The 5,749-nt window shown below is 54.7% G+C and overlaps 1 non-coding gene across 1 annotated transcript; it reads right to left on the bottom strand.

Moving 5' to 3' along the window:
- Positions 1–1,995: 1,995 nt before the first annotated feature.
- LOC112636863 lies at positions 1,996–2,208 on the bottom strand. Its single transcript, XR_003122323.1, has one exon. It is a non-coding gene; the product is annotated as a small nucleolar RNA U3 (small nucleolar RNA).
- Positions 2,209–5,749: the final 3,541 nt, after the last annotated feature.

The raw sequence follows: 5,749 nt of genomic DNA, 5'->3' as shown, positions 1-5,749 counted from the left end.
GCAGGACATGGATCATTCGGACAGAAATTGTGCCATTGCCTCATGGGGCTGTGCACCCTCATGCTTCCGAGAGCACCAGGCATCCCACCCCAACACCCTCGGCCTCCGTACTCCTGCCCCTGCCACCCACTGTCGCCTCCCCTGCATCCCCTGCTCCCCGGCCAGCCCAGCATCTCTGGATAATCACTGGACGCTGGACGACTGCCTCATTTTCCTCTGAGCCGTTGGTCTTTGCTTAGAGACATGAGGGGCTTATGCATTCCAGATGCGAATCTTTTCTGTTTAATGTCACAAATATTTCCTTGCCCACTGCCTCACTTGTCTTTTCACCTGAAATATCCACTTGAAGAGATCGTTTAGCCTCTGAAAGTTGTTAAGATTCAAGAGGTAGAGAAGTCTGTCAGTGTTTCAGAGCCGGTGGCCGCGGACGTCTCCTCCCAAGGACATGGGGCATTTTCTGGGCAGACGTGGCCGTGTTCCCTGGGCTTTGTGCCTGTGGAAGGTTCCGGGCCTGGCAGCACCTTGGCGACCCCCTGAAGCTCACTTCTTTCATTCCCTCCTTCTGTCTTCACTCACAGAGTCACCGTAGAGGTCCACGTTCCACCGTGTGGCCGTGCTGTGCTCCGCCAAATCCTCACCACGGTCTTCAGGTCACGAAAGAAGCTTACCCTCGGCCTCTCACACTGTGGTTGTGGGGAGTTCCGGGCCCTACCCCCAGGGCCGGGCTCTGAGCAGCTGACCTCGGGAAGCCCAGCCAGGAGCTACAGTGAAGCCCTCCTGTCTGTGGGGAAAGACCTGAGTCTGACCTTAGAGGGGCCAGTGATGGACCCTCGACGCCTCTAGGGTGTGGTGGCCGAGAGGGGCTTGTACCCCAGCTCAATTCCTGCTGGAAGCAAAGGCTTAGCTGGAGGGCATGGGGCCTGGGAGAGCCGGGGGATCCTGCTCACATGCCCCAGAGGGGACTGGGAGCCCTTCCTTCCCCTGCCTGCGCTTGTGGTGGAGAGGTGGGCAGGCCACTGGCCCTTGGCCCGGCTCACTCAGGCTGCAAACGGCTCCAGCCAGAGGGGCGATGTGACTGGGGCCTGTGGACAGCCGCTCCATGGGGTTTGCTGGACCTGGGACTGGGGTCTCGAGAAGAGGAATTGGTTCACCCTGAGACATCAGCCTGGGCTGAGGGGGCCCTACAGGCAGGACCTGGCCAGGCCTTCCGCCCGTGGGCTCCAGTTGGCCAGAGCCAGGCCGGGTGTGTGAGGCCCATGGAGAGCAGGGGCCAGCTCACGAGGCCCTCCGTTCCCCGGCGTGGGGCACAGCTGTTCCAGCTATTCCACACCGTCCAGCATCCGAGGGCCTGTAGATGCTGTGGACCGGGGCCAAATGCCTGAGCCGTGGCAGCAGAGACTCCGGCTGTGATAGATGATAGGGGGCCGGAGGGGGCTTGGGCAGGCTGCGGCCGTGCCCTGGTCACTGTGCAGCCGCCCCCTCCTCACATGGCCCACCAGCAGCCTCTCCACCGGCCTCTCAGTTCAGAGAGGACAACGGCCCCCACCCCTTCAGAACCTGAGTTCCCAGGGCACCTCCTGACCCCCCACACCCGACTGCAGCACCGTAGTAAAGGCCGTCCTCCCATCACTCGGGGCAGGGCTCTGTTTCCTCCTGGAGCCCCAGGAGGGAAGGACCTCAGCACCCCCCGCCCATCAGCCCGCCTGCCTGCGTGGAGATCGGTCCTCTGGCCTCCTGTCTCCAGGGCGCTTGCCACCAAAGCACTCGCTGATGAACTCGGATGAAAAGTAAAAGCCTTGGCAGCCAAGCCTAGGGGATTCATCTCTTAATTAAGAAAGTGCTATTCTCTGGCAAAAAGCAAGTGAGCGAAATTACTCAAGTTTAACTGTCGCAAGCCATTGTCTTGTGTGTCCACAGAAGCAAGGCTGAAGAGGCCGCTGGTGATGATATTTTCCATTTCTGGTCTTTTTTTTTTTTTTTTAACAAGCAAGATAAACCTCTCAGACTGCATCCTCTCCCTCTAACTCTCCCAGAGGAACAGAAGAACAGTCGTCAGTGGTGAATGGCACTTGTGGGGAAGCAACACAGGGGCCGGCCCCCGCTAGGAGGGAACGCTGGGCCTCCTCCTGGCGGCTTCCGGTGCCCCGCACGGTCGGAGAAACTTCCCTAGGAACGAGCTATTGAAATGATCCCAGCATGCATAGTCTTTCCATTTCTATTGTTTTTTCGAGATAGACTCTCGCTCTGTCGCCCAGGCTGGAGTGCAATGACGTGATCTCGGCTCATTGCAATCTCTGCCTCCTGGGTTCAAGTGATTCTCCTGCCTCAGCATCCTGAGTAGCTGGGATTATAGGCACATGCCGCCACGCCCTGCTAGTTTTGTTTTTAGTAGAGATAGAGTTTCACCATATTGTCCAGGCTGGTCTTGAACTCCTGACCTCAGGTGATCCACCCACCTCAGCCTCCCAAAGTGCTGGGATTACAGGTGTGAGCCATGGCGCCCGGCCAGTTTCTAGTCGTAAAGTAACAGCTGATCTTTTTTTGTTGTCTTGAAATAAAAATCAACTATACTTTAATGAAAACATTTGGTCAACTAGAAAAAGATCCATTGGATTCTTAGATTCAGTTGCTCATTGGTCCTTAAGACCAAGAAGCCCTGTCTGGCTGGGCCACGGAGCTGCTGGCTGTACTGGGTGGCGCCTTGTCCACGGCGGCACATGGGCCTGGAGGGAACTTTGCTGTCCCTGCCGCAAACACATTTAAAAACCTTCCTTACGGTGCTGGGGTTCCCATCTGTCCATGCCTCTGTTTCTGCCATCTCAGGGTGGGCATCCTGGGGGCTCGCCCACCCCTCTGGACACCAGCCGGCCTCCCAGTGGCCTCTCTGTGGCTCAGGCTCATCCCAGACTTCAGAACACACGAGGCTGGAAAAGCATTTCCCCCGCCCCACTACCTTGCTCAGGTGGCTTTTGCAGCCCTGGTCACCTTGGCCTGTCGGGGGAAGCAGGGCAGGCTTCCTATAGGCCATGCTGTTGGCACGGGAGGATCAAGCCCCACTCCCAGGGCCAGGCTCTGAGTGGCTGACCACAGGGAGCCTGCAGAGGAGCTAATCTGAAGTGTTCACTGGGAGGCTGGGTAGGGGCTGAGGGAGGTGCTGGGGCTCGACCAGGCCTGGGGCTGGAGTTGGAGGCGGTGGGTCAGGTGCCACATTGTTCAAATGGATGTCGGGCAGTGGCTGGTGCAGACTCAGGGTATGTTTTCCTCCAAGTTGGCAGCCCCTGGGTCTCTCAGGCATCGACACCGCACTGTTCCAAGTGCAGATTCTTCCCATGCAGTGGCTCTGGCCTGGGCTGGATGTGCAATCTGCCTGGGAGTGCTTGAAACCCGGACAGCCTGAGCCAGGCCTGCTGGGGCTGGGGCTCAGGGGTCAGCAGATTGTTCTAAGCTTCCAGACCACTCCAGTGTGCAGCCGGGGCTGAGCACCCCTGTCCTGAGGCTGCTGAGCCGGCAGCGGTGCTGGGTGCCCCTCGGCGGCAGACCAGGCTGGCTGCCATGGGGATTCCCACTGAGCGCCTCCAATGGAAGGTAGAGGGTACTCCCCCGAGTCACCCCTTCCACGGGCTCCCCAACGCTCACATTTCACACTTCCCGGCACCCCACATCCATCTTCCAAGGCTTTGGTCAGCGCCAGGAAGACTTGCTCGTCTGACCACACGCAGCGTTTCACTGTTCTCCTCTGCATTCATCCCTCCCGCGTGCTGGGGCGTTCCGCTGTGGGCAGCCACCTGTGTGAGGGACAGGGCTGCTCAGGGAATGGTTCCTCACACTGGCCCCAAGAGGGAGGGAATCCAACAGCTGCTGCTGACCGTCCTCAGCGCACACAGTCACCGCTGACCATCCCTGGCACACGTGGTCACTGCTGTGTTGCGTGTCCCTGTCAACACCTGGGGTTCTTGGCTCTCACGCGGCCTCTGTCACGGGACCCCATGTGGCCTCTGTTGCGTGTCTGACAGGTGGGACATCTCCCAGAACCGGAGGGTCAGGGATCCACTGGGCTGCCCAGAAAGTTCCCCATTTCCAGTCAGGAGTCTATTTGCTCAGATTAGATTCTTTACTTCTAAATAATAGAAACAATAAAAAATAATAAAGAATAGAAATAGGGCTTTCAAACATCATGCTGCAGCCAGAGTCCCCTCCTGTTTCACTGAGGTTCTCGGCAGCAGCACTGCCAGCCTGCCCATCCTCTCCCATCAATAGACCAGCAGATGCTTGCAGAGGAGGCTTGCCCTGCTGCTGGGAGGCATAGAGATGGGCAGAAGCAGGGGCTGTTGCCAGGGCACACTCCGGCTCCCTCATCAACGTGGTGCAGAGTGCGGTGCCCACGTACAAGCTGGAACCCCTGACGCTTCAGTCTGATGAGAACAGGCCAAAAGCCATTGCTTTGTTCCCTATCTTGCTAGTATTCCCAATCTCTCAGGCTCTTAATTCAAGCTATTTCCTTCCTCCCTTCACCCCTAGACACAGGCACAAACACACCCAGAGGCACAAGGAGGTGATGTTCTGGGACTTGTCCCTCTCTGCTGAGCCATGCACAGCTCTGCCTGTGTATTTTAATTAAATGCCGGGGACCAAGTATGAGTTCAGGTCAGAAACAAATGTATTCTGCAAGCACAACTGTAGGGTTTGTTGCTTCTCTTGTTTCAAACTCAAAAAGATTCGCTTATTCTTTTTTCCAAGGGGAGGGGACTTCAATGGAGTTTTTTCCTGGTTTTAGCAAAAATCAGTTGTTTTTAAATTGCCGGTGAGCCTTTTACGTTATTTTTATGAAATATATCACACATTTAAGAAGTGACGTAAAGCACAGCGTCCAGTCCAGCGAATGTTCGCAAAGTGCATACACACATGTAACAGCACACAGGTAAAGGCAGAGCATTTCCAGTTTTCCAGAAACCTCCCTATATTCTTCTTAAAAGTAACCTCTAATCTGATGTCCATCACCAAAGGTTAGTATTGCCTATTTCAAAGCTTCTTATAAAGGGAATGACGTGAATCGTTTTGTGCTGTATTGGGCTTTTATTGTATCCTTCTCACTGTGCCGCAGTTTGTGAAGTGTTTTGTGCTGTGTTGGGCCTTTATTGTATCCTTTTCACTGTGTGTAGCTGCAGTTTGTGATTGTTCATGGCTGTATAGTATTCCGATGTGTGAATAGACCCATCTGATGGACACAGGCAACTCGATGGGTCCACAGGTGCTGGGGCAGTTAGTAGTTGGGGGCTATTACATTCATGCTGTTATGCACATTATCAGCACACCTTTTGGTGCATATATAGATGCATTTCTATTAGAAATATTTTTTTATTTATACACATGCAATTTGTGCATCATAGAATATGAAAATATTCAGTTTTAAGAAAACCCTGCCAAAGTGTTTTCCAAAGCAGCTCTAACAATTTACATTCCCATCAATACTGTGTGAGAATTTCGACCACTCAGCCTTCCCCAGTGGGGTTCTGTTTGCTCGTTTGTTTAGTTAGAGCCGTTCTGAAGTGTGGTGGCCTGAAGTTGCTCTTCCCTGGGGAGTGAGGATGCCAAGAACCTGTTCATGGGCTCGTGAGCCCTGTGAGAGGCCCGGTTCTCAAAGCCCGCTCTTCAGGTATTTTGCTCCTTCTTGCATTCAGTTGCCCGTCTTTCTGATTTCAAGTTCCTTTTATATTCTGGATTTGAGGCTTCAGTCAGGCATGTATGTTGC

Source organism: Theropithecus gelada, chromosome 12, assembly GCF_003255815.1.
Source record: "Theropithecus gelada isolate Dixy chromosome 12, Tgel_1.0, whole genome shotgun sequence".
In the NCBI taxonomy this organism is placed as follows: Eukaryota; Metazoa; Chordata; class Mammalia; order Primates; family Cercopithecidae; genus Theropithecus; species Theropithecus gelada.
This window is presented reverse-complemented; position numbering and strand designations above follow the sequence as displayed.